Source organism: Bactrocera dorsalis, chromosome 1 (assembly GCF_023373825.1).
Source record: "Bactrocera dorsalis isolate Fly_Bdor chromosome 1, ASM2337382v1, whole genome shotgun sequence".
NCBI classification, from domain to species: domain Eukaryota; kingdom Metazoa; phylum Arthropoda; class Insecta; order Diptera; family Tephritidae; genus Bactrocera; species Bactrocera dorsalis.
This window is the reverse complement of record NC_064303.1, coordinates 91,559,090-91,569,980: the sequence shown is the minus strand read 5'-3', so window position 1 is coordinate 91,569,980 and position 10,891 is coordinate 91,559,090.

Here is a 10,891-nt window from a genome sequence, read left to right as displayed (position 1 = left end):
ATATATTGCTTGGTTTTCTCAAAAAGCTTCGTCGATCTTTGAGAATTTGGTGATCCATTTTTAGGAGTTTTCGCGTAACACAAAAAAAGCATATCTGTCGAATTAAGATCCGTTGATTTTTGGATGAACCCTACGACCTTACCAAAACTATAATAATTTCCCACCAAAAAACACTCCGGCTTTTGGAAAACATTTCTTCTATACCAAATCTCACAAAGAGGCTTTACATTTAGTCCATAGTTTTCCAAAAAAATCACTGAGTTATCTTTAAAACGATTAAATTTTTTGAATTCCCTAATTTTTTTAGTCTAAAATACGCCTGGAACTGCAGGAATGAACTTTTAGTAACCCTATCGTTAAGTTTGAACGACGAAAGCGAACATGAGACGCTAAAAAAGGGGAACAATTGGTGTTTAGTCCCTGTTGATTAACTACTTATGTAAGAGAATTTCGACGAATTAGAAAGGTAGGGTTAGAAAAGCAAATGCCAAAGGATTTCTAATAAAATAAACAAAAAAAAAATGAACTTTCGCTGAACCGAAGCTATAATAACCTTTTTCAAGTGCGTTTCTTATAACATAAAAAGATAGTAAAAGACCTTTGATTTTGATCGTCAATTTTGTATGACAGCTATAGTGGTCCGATATGAGCAATTTATGCGAAGATTATACTATGACCTTTGACAGTAATCTGTACCAAATTTCGTGAAGTTGTCTCGCCAAAAACAAAATTATTCTTTAAAATGACACGATGTCGATTGTTCTGTTTGCATGGCAGCTACATACATACTATGGCGGTCCGATATCAGCGGTTCCAATCAATGGGTATCTTCCTGAGGAATAAGTGACGTTTGTAAAATCTCAGATCGATGGCTCAAACCTAGGAGACTTGTTAATGTATATATAGATATACAAACAGACGGTCTTGTACATAGACATCTTGCAGAGTCTGAAGCGTATTCTTCTGGATATTGCATGGATCATACCAAACTTAAGGTAGTCGTCTGGTAACTTATGCCTATTTTCATGACTTCTTTGGAGTGTGGTTTTTAATAGGAAAGAAAAAATGAATTATCTTGAATATTTAGAGTGTTTTTACTTACATATTGAAAATGAAAAAAAATATTTAATGGCCCGGGGGATTTTGGCTCTTGATGTTATCTGAAATCAAATATTCTTGATTATTCTTAATCTATAGACATGTCATTCTGGTTGGAACTACTGAAGTTAAATTTCAAGGTAAATAACAAAATGGCGAACTTTGAAAAAAAAAGTCATTTTATTTTAGCAAAGAAAGGGTTGTAAAATAAAAAGTTAGAGGTGAAAAAAATTCTCGTTAATACCGACGAGAACTTTAAGTGTGCAGAACAGCCTTTAAAATTTGAAAGCAATCGGTTCAGTAAAAAGAATTTAGGGGCCGACCAGAAAAACAATGTTTTGAGAAAAGCGCGTTTAAAGTTCAACAACTCCGAGAGAGAGAGGACTCCGAGGCGCTCTAGGAAACACGATCTAACTCCCGAAATATTTCGAATTTTTGTCTGAAATTTTCACTTTAAAACTAAGCAAAAAAAATTTCCATTTTTTTGAACCCAAGTTACTTAATACTCGTATACTCTTTTCACGGTACGAAAATAATTTCTCAACTTACCAAACCTTTGCTCCAAATCGTGGATTTCTTTACTCGCTCACGCTCAACTATTATTAATTTTCTCAGTTGCAGTTATAATTCCAATATTACCTGATGTTTTACTTACAAGTTCGTTAATCAAGTTATAGCTTTCAACAAATAATGAAAAATATTTTAACCAGAATTTTCAAAAACGCATATTTATTCGCCATTGCAAAGTTCCTGCATTCGAAGTGCCTTTTGGCCGAGTTTCCGAATTACTAAAAAAGATATTGAATCTAGTGAAAAGTTTTCAAATAATAATTACTAACAATGTGTGTCTGTATTCATAACTGATATACACCATATACTATATATTAAAATTGCTGCACCACTCCAAGTTCCTTAGTTATTTCATTTTCCTTAATTACCGAACTGGAAAACTAAATAGAAATGAAAGCACACACCTTCTGCAGAATTTAATAACAATGAATATATTCGAATGCAACAACCAGCACACAACACTACCACATACAACATGCCATATTCACATAAGTGAGCGCTTATGATATACACATATGTACATATGAGCATATGTATGTATATAAAATTTCTTTCCACTCATATGCTGCCCTGAATGTTGCACGATGAATAAACGTTGCCACTTGCTGTTGGGGGGAAGGAATAAAGCACTGTCGGTGGGATTTTTAATCTGGCCAACTATTTTACAGTAACAACAAAGTTTAAGTTTCAATAATGAAAGGGTGAATTTTCAAAAAAGTTCCCAGCTAACAATGGCTGACAGGCTGCATAATGTCGAAACACAATGGAATTTGGAAATTGAAAAGCGCATATGTGAGGGGAGGGAAGCACAAAAAACAGAAAATATACCGTAATGTGTAAAAGTATGAGTTGTTAAATACATAAACGTAGTTATGTATTTTTTAAACACAAGTGGTATATATCTACATACACATGTGTATACTTAAATGTGCATAGCTCGATTCAAATTTTAGAATTTCTAATACAGCAAAATTCGGTATAAAGTTATTATTTGCTAACTCTCACACTTTTTTCAGCAAATTTCAGTTTAATTCTTTATTCCTGCATTTAAATGAAAAACTGAAATTCAATGGCAAGCTTATTGCACAAACTTCTTGACTATAATCCTCTTGCATTTATGGTAAAGTTTTAATTAACGTATTTATTTACTTGGAAAGCTGTAATGCGAATTAAAAATTTACCTCGACAACTAATTTCTAGTCTTGTCTTATCAAAACAATACAGGGTGCGCCAACAAGTATTGGAAAAGTTAATAGCCGCTATGGCTGTACGAACTGCAGACGAGGAAGCTTTAGACATAACAGAACACTGCACTGCGGTCTATAACGTAATACCTCTTTATTCCTCCGATCGAACATCTGCAAAGTCAGACCCGTATGCTCTCAGTTAAGAAGCATAATGAACTCTCCAAGCAGTTTTTGCTAGGGTGTTTTATAAGCTGCAAAGCACAACAGACAGCCGAAACGATCTCTCCTAATCGGCTTGCACACTCCTGCTCTCTGAGAGCCCTCGTCAACAACTCGGTATAAGGTATAAGAACTGTGGTGGACGCATTTCAAAACTCCTTAGTACAGCTGCAACCGAAACCATTGGTTTTCGGAAAGTGCAAAAGAAAACAGCTGGTACGACGAAGAGTGCCGTGTCGCAGCGGAGAGAAACAGGCTGCCTACCGTCGCAAGCGTTTAACGATCTGGACCAAACAAACGTGCGTGATGGGATAGATACCGAGAGTTTTGAAGAGGGAAGCGAGACGCACAATTTTCAGACAGAAGAAGAAAGAGGCCGAAATGCGTTGAGTACGGAGCAGCTTGACAAGCTGGCCGACAGAGGGTAATTGCTCGAAAATTCTACGAAAAAAATGCGGCGCCTTAACAGAAGGTTTCAAGACCGGAGCATACTCCTGTAGAACCCCCCAAGGTGATCTAGCCACCGATGCCCAGAGCATACCTTAGATTTATGGATGGGAAACACTTCTCCAGCCTGCTGAATGGCAGTGAACGCAACAACACCAGGAGAAGGCGAACCCGATACCCCAATCCGATGGACGATGGAGCAGAACCTTCCATTGCCCGAATCATGAAGAAGTTCCGCAATAGCAATTGCCCGTCTGAAGAACAACAAAGCGGCAGGGGCCGATGGAATTGCCGGCCGAGCTATTCAAACACGGCGGCGAAGAACTGATAAGGAGCATGCATCAACTCTCCTTTGTAAAAATATATGGTCGGACGAAAGCATGCCCAACGATTGGAATCTAGGTGTGCTCTCTGCTGCCCAATCCATAAAAAAGGAGACCCACAATCTGCGCCAACTACCGTGGGGATAAGCCTCCTCAACATCGCATATAAGGTTCTGTCGAGCGTACTGTGTGAGAGATTAAAAGCCCACCGTACAACAAAACTGATTGGACCTGTATCAATGTGGCTTCAGACCTGGTAAATCAACAACCGACCAGATATTCACCATGCGCCAAATCTTGGAAAAGACCCCGTGAAAGGAGAAATCGACACTCACCACCTACTTATATTTCGTCGATTTCAAAGCTGCTTTCCGACAGCACGAAAAGGAGCTGCCTTTATGCCGCGATGTTGAATTTGGTATCCCCGCAAAACTAATACGGCTGTGTAAACTGACGTTGAGCAACACGAAAATCTCCGTCAGGATCGGGAAGGACCTCTCCGAGCCGTTTTCGATACCAAACGAGATTTCAGACAAGGCGATTCCCTATCGTGCGACTTTTTTCAACCTGCTTCTGGAGAAAATAGTTCGAGCTGCAGAACTCAACAGAGAACGGTACCATCTTCTATAAGAGTGTACAACTGCTGGCCGTATGCGGATGATATTGATATCATAGGCCTTAACACCCGCGCCGTTAGTTCTGCTTTCTCCATACTGGAACAAGGAAGCAAAAGAAATGGTTATGGCAAGTGAACGAGGACAAGACGAAATATCTCCTGTCATCAAACAAACAGTCGTCGCACTCGCGAATTGGCACTCACGTCACTGTTGACAGTCATAACTTTGAAGTTGTAGATAATTTCGTCTATCTTTGGAACCAGCGTAAACACCACCAACAATGTCAGCCTAGAAATCCAACACAGAATAACTCTTGCCAACAGGTACTATTTCGGACGAAGTAGGCAATTGAGAAGTAAAGTCCTCGACTAACAAAACCAAAACTCTATGAGTCACTCATTATTCCCGTCCTGGTTTATGGTGCAGAGGCCTGGACGGATGTCAACAACAGATGAGTCGACGTTGCGAGTTTTCGAGAGAAAAGTTCTGCGGAAAGATTTATGGTCCGTTGCGCGTTTCGGCCACGGCGAATATCCGCATACGATGGAACGATGAGCTGTGCGAGATATACGAACGACATTGACATAGTTCAGCGAATTAAAGACAGCGGCCTACGCTGGCTAGGTCATGTTGTCCGTGATGGATGAAAACAACTCCAGCTCTGAAAGTATTCGACGCAGTACCCGCCGCGGGAAGCAGAGGAAGAGGAAGACCTCCACTCCGTTGGAAGGACCAAAGTGGAGAAGGACCTGGCCTCGCTTGGAATATCCAATTTGGCGCCACGTTGCGAACATCTACAAAGAAGACCCTTATGGCGCGCGGTTAAGAAGCTATAATGTGTCCCGAAGAAGAACGATCCCTGCAGTCGCCTGATTGAAGCGGAATCACCTCCTAGAAACATCAAATGGTATTTGCTTAACTACGTGGAGGACATAAAACAATTCGCCGATCTGACTTCGAATGCAACTGATTTCAGACATGTACTGAGCGCCATTATACCTTCACCGACTCTTTTCAGTGAATAGCGTACTTGGAGTCAAACCACCACCCATTGCAGACAACGAGCTCGAGCTGCCGCGAGAATCGAGAGCGAACCTTGCGCAACTTCGTTCTGGATATTGTACTAGGTTAAGTCTTCGCATGGCTCTAATCTCTTTGTAGGTCAAGATAACCCTTTCTATCTGACACCCTTCTCCCTATGTCCGATCACGTCGAAACAGTACATTTCCTGGGGTAACCGTTGGATGACCTTCATGACAACTCATCAGAAACTCACCACTATAATAGAGACTTAAAACCGTTACTACAATAACATCAACAAAGTACCGACTCGATTCCAATCGGATGAATTGGAGTTAAAGGCTCATCTCTAGCTTTTTTGAGATTTTTTTAAATGCAAAAGTGTTTGCTACCAATCTTCCTACAAAGTAAACTCTCGGGTCAACAACATCGCTGTAGCACCCGAGATGCTCGGCTAAGCAATAAAAATTATCCCAATATCCCAAATTAAGAATAGAAGGCGCACCTTGTATCTATCGAAGCGCTTTATTATATTACGCAGTATTTTTTTTTATTGCACCAAAATTTAATTGCCTTTATAAGCATTTAAATGTAAATCATTCTTTAAGTATACTTAATATTTGCAGGTGAATTTAAACACTGCATTATTTGTCCAAATGATGAAAGATGAAATTCGCTGGTTTTAATCAAATTGAATTTATGCAACAAATTTAATAATATTTAACTAAATAAATCATAGGTACTTAAATTGAAAGTGCACATGAATACTTTCAATATATGCAATTTTATATTTACTCAAAATATATTCACGTGAATGCCGGAAATACCAATCATGCAATGATGTGTAGAATTATAGCATTTTAGTACGAATTATGAATTTTACATAATTGATAAGATATTTATAATAAAAATCAGGTAAGAGTATTAAATAAAATCAAGTTAGGCTCCTCATTTAACGGCTAATGTTTGGTATAACAAGTAGTACGAATATGAGACAGATATTCTCAATAGATATTCTAGATTGTATGTAGTTGTTCTAGAAAAGTTCTACAAACCACCATGTTTAGAACACGTAATGTTAGTAGCTTCCTCAAAAGTAGCTGAGTTCCTAACGATGCAGTAAATATATATAAGGGGTGTTTTTTTAGACATGAGGTTTTCAAGAAGGTATAAAACGGATATAATTTAAAGTCAATGCCACGAGTTTGACTTTATTATAATGATAAGTGTTTGCCATTATGTTTCAAAAATGATTTCGGGCAAGTGATCGAGGTGGCTGGCTTCCGGCGAATATTCTTGAACACGTAAGTAATCTGCGTAGACAAACGACCTCACATAGTATTCCCACAAAAATAATCCAGCGGTGTTAAAACGCACGGTATTTGAGGCCACGTCGCAGGTCCACGACTCGAGATAAGGCGCACATTAAACGTTTCTTTCAATAAATATATTGCCTCGCTGGCATGTCGCGCCGTCTTATTGAAACCAAAGATCTTCCACATCAACATCTTCCAATTCAGGCACAGAAAACTCATTAGCATGGTTCTATATAGTTGAACACACCTATTCAACTAAAGGCGATCTTCATCTCTAAACAAAATGTCCGTCTCGTTTTGGGCCCATTCACCCAACGAGCGACGCTCTTGATGGTAATTTAGCTTTAATTCTAGCACGAGCTTAATTTGAAAATCTCTTATCCTTAAAGGGGATAAACACAGATCCACTTATTGTGCATAACGACGGATGGACTTATTTGGATCATCTCGGATATTTTGTCTCTATATTCTGCCTGCTATGCGCCATGTACGATGTCACTGAGATAAGAATGATGAGCGATCCATTGCCCAAGATGAGTTTTTATCATGTAACAGCTGAAAAAACGACCAACCGAAAAAATGGTTGCCTTGTTGATAACCACACCTCTAAAAACCACGTTCGCAGCAACTCGGACTGACGTATGGAAGGACTTGGCGCAATTTACGTCGAAATCTTAAATTGAAAGAGTACATAATACAGCTTTAGCAAGAACTGAAGCCGCTCGACCTTCCCATTCTATCTTTCAGGTGGGTCTAAAATGTAAAAACTTTTTTTCTCAATAATGCAAAATTGTATATATACAATATATATGATGAAATACATATATGAAACCCGAAATTTTTTAAATCTTCAAGATTTATAGCGCGACTACTGAAAATACGATGTAACTAATATTGACATTTTTGTTTGGAAGCCTATTTTTTGTGTTCCAGTTTTTATTTCTATCACCTTTCAATATACTATATTAAAAAAAAAACTGATTTGTCAAACAAGCTGCTCATAACCTCAATTGCATATCCTTTAATTACGTCAGTTTAAATAAATAAATTGCCGTTAAATTTAACTGATTATTAATTTCTCTTATAACTGTGTACATAAGCTCAAACAATTTGTACATAATTAACTTGACAGGAAGTTGACCATAATTAATACTGAATAAGCAATAAATAAATATTTTTTGTCGCATTTTCAACCAAGCGGAATGAACGGTAATACAACTAATTATTATTTAGTTAATATATTATTGCCCTATTGTGTCACTTAAAGTTCAGTTGGAATATAAATTTAATAATTTTAATGCAACAATCGTTATTATAAGAACGAGATGGAATTTGAAGCTGCGTTGGATGTTTGAAAGAGGTTCAGAGTATTCCTAACAAGCAAGCATGGTAAGATTATCCTTCAACTTAAAGGTTATGTTAGATCAGTTTATGTTATAGGGTTGATCCAAGACCAATGAATCTTACTTGAACGGATATTCGTCCTTTGTATTAGCCATAAACTACTAAATGTGGATCAGATTAATCTTGTTTAATGCATGTACTAGTAACGTATCCTTACTCGAGCGCTAGAACGCAAGGCAAAAAGAAAGCACTGACTCTTTCACAGTCTTACAAAGTTAGGGAAAAATGTCAAGTTCTGGTAGCAATAGGCCTAGCGCTCCGAAGCCAATTGAGAAAAATCTTCTTGATGCTCCTAGGAGGTGGTTCCGCTCCGAGCAGGTGACTGCAGGGATGAGGAGAGATGTCAAGTGACATCCTGTAATAGTCCAGACTGCACTGTTCTGAAATATGAGTAGCTTCCTCGTCTGCGTTTCACTGCATCTAAGCGACCATATTGATGTGGCATAGTTAAGGACCGGCCAGCCTACTATATTGTATGTTGCCAACAACGTTTCTTTGTCTTTTCCCCATGTGCTGCCGGCTAACGACTCGATGTGTTTGTTTCGGCTCTATACTTTTCCAATATTCGCCGTCGTTTGAGGAGTGAAGGAGCACAGGCCGTCTAGTGTCAAACCTACAGTCTTAGGGTTATCGACAGCCGTCGACTGCAATATTAAGATCAAGTCCGTCCGAAGAAATGATCGAAATTCCCTTTGGTGGTTGAGAGAGTTTCGATATGTAGAAGTTAAACAGCAACAGGGAGAGGACACCAGCCTACGGAACCCACGTTTAATTATTCTCAATATAGAGTTTTTACCTCGAAATAGTATGGAGATTGACGACCGCTCAGGTAATTCAAAGTCCACCTCTTCAACCCTAGATGGAGCATTGATTTTTTGATGTCCTCAAGTTGCTTTGTGTGATCGACTTCTCCCCCCGAGTTGTCTTTGGTTGAGACCATGGACTATCTGGACGTTTATGACGCTAAGTGCTGTGGTGGTGCTGTGCATTTTTCGGTAGATATGCCGATGGTTTGCTAGGCTCAGGTGGGTTCGAAGGTCGGTGAAGACATTCACCACTGGGGTGATCAGAATTATCGGACGATAGGACTTTCCTTTGTTGGCGGGTTTCTTGGGTTTCAGTAATAGGATCACTTTTTCCACACATCCTGTTGATGACATGAGAAATACTTTATTGTGAACGACTGAATATTGTCTGTTGGTGATTCACATTTTGATTAACCCCGAAAAAAGTGAACTTTCCGCTAATTTAAGCCGTGTAAGCTACGGATATCACATGAAAAGGCTATAGAGGCGACGAAACCAAGGCAATATCCATAAAAGGCTTTATAGAAAATTTATTAACCCTTGAAAATATATTACGAAATTCAAAACTAGCATTAAAAACGAATACTCTTAAAAAATTGGAATACAATTTTAACAGTTATGAATTTTCTATTATTATTTGACAGCTACAAATTCATACAAATAAAAAATCAACTCTGAAAAATTTGTCAGCACTTTAATGGTGATTATTTTTTTATTTAACCAATAGGTTATTTTCAGGTTGTGAATTTATGAAAAACCATTTAAAAATTTTATTAGAAAACACACACAAAACTTTGCGAAACATAAACGAATATGTTCGGGGACATGATGGATGCGAAAGACCGCTAAGGCGATTATGTGGGGTTTGTATGGCGGTTTGGGTTTTGGGGTTTTAGACATATAGCTAGATCTCGCACACATATGTATGTATGTGTGCATGTACATATATATATATATAGTATATCAGTGCAAACTTTCTATTCGCGATTTTGTGTTGACTTGTTGGGGCATAAACGGATATGTACCACGCAGTGAAAAAGTAAAGTAGTAAAATGAAGACTAGTTCATAACTGGCAAAATTCAGTTCAAAAGTGAAGTAGTCTGAAAAGGACTATATTTGTTCTTAAACTGAAGAACGTTAATTGAAATGTTTAAAGAACGTAAATTAAAATTCTGTACTATTCTTTATATGTTCAATATAGCTCTAAAAGTTGAGGCCACTGACTACGAATTTCGGTAGTAAATTTTAAAAATTTCGACTCAATGTTGAATCGTATATCTTTGCATGATGAAATGGCATACCTTACTGAAGAGAAATGTCAAAAGAATGGGGGAAATATGTCATCGTTTGCTGCCCCTATCGGTCAACTTTTGTAGCGCTCCTATTGAAAACACCTTTAGTTGAAAGCTTTTGACTGTCTTTGAATATTACTGATGGTTTTGGTCCATAAGCGACTTTGACATTTGTTTTTTGAGCTGGCAAAAGATTAAATCAACCAAACTCAGCTGATCGACATGCTGTAGAATACTGCTTTATCTGAAATAACAGCTACTATATTGAAAAAAGGTAATCGTCTAACCAGTTATGATTGCCGTTCACATTGGTCACAAAGTAATGCGTTCACATCACTACAGTGTGTCATAAAAGTACAGAATGTTGTATTATTTGCATTTTACAACAATAACTAGCACATGAAAAAGCCGAAACTAGTCAACAAGCAAAAACATCGTCAACCTATTACACAGCAAATAAAATAAATGTCCACTAAGCCCTCATGTTCAGCCGGATATGAGTGAGTTTTTCATGAGTTTCGTTAATAAAACACAATTTATTTGTCACAAAATGCCAATTTGAAACTCGCGGGAGTTGCGTGTTTTTGCTGC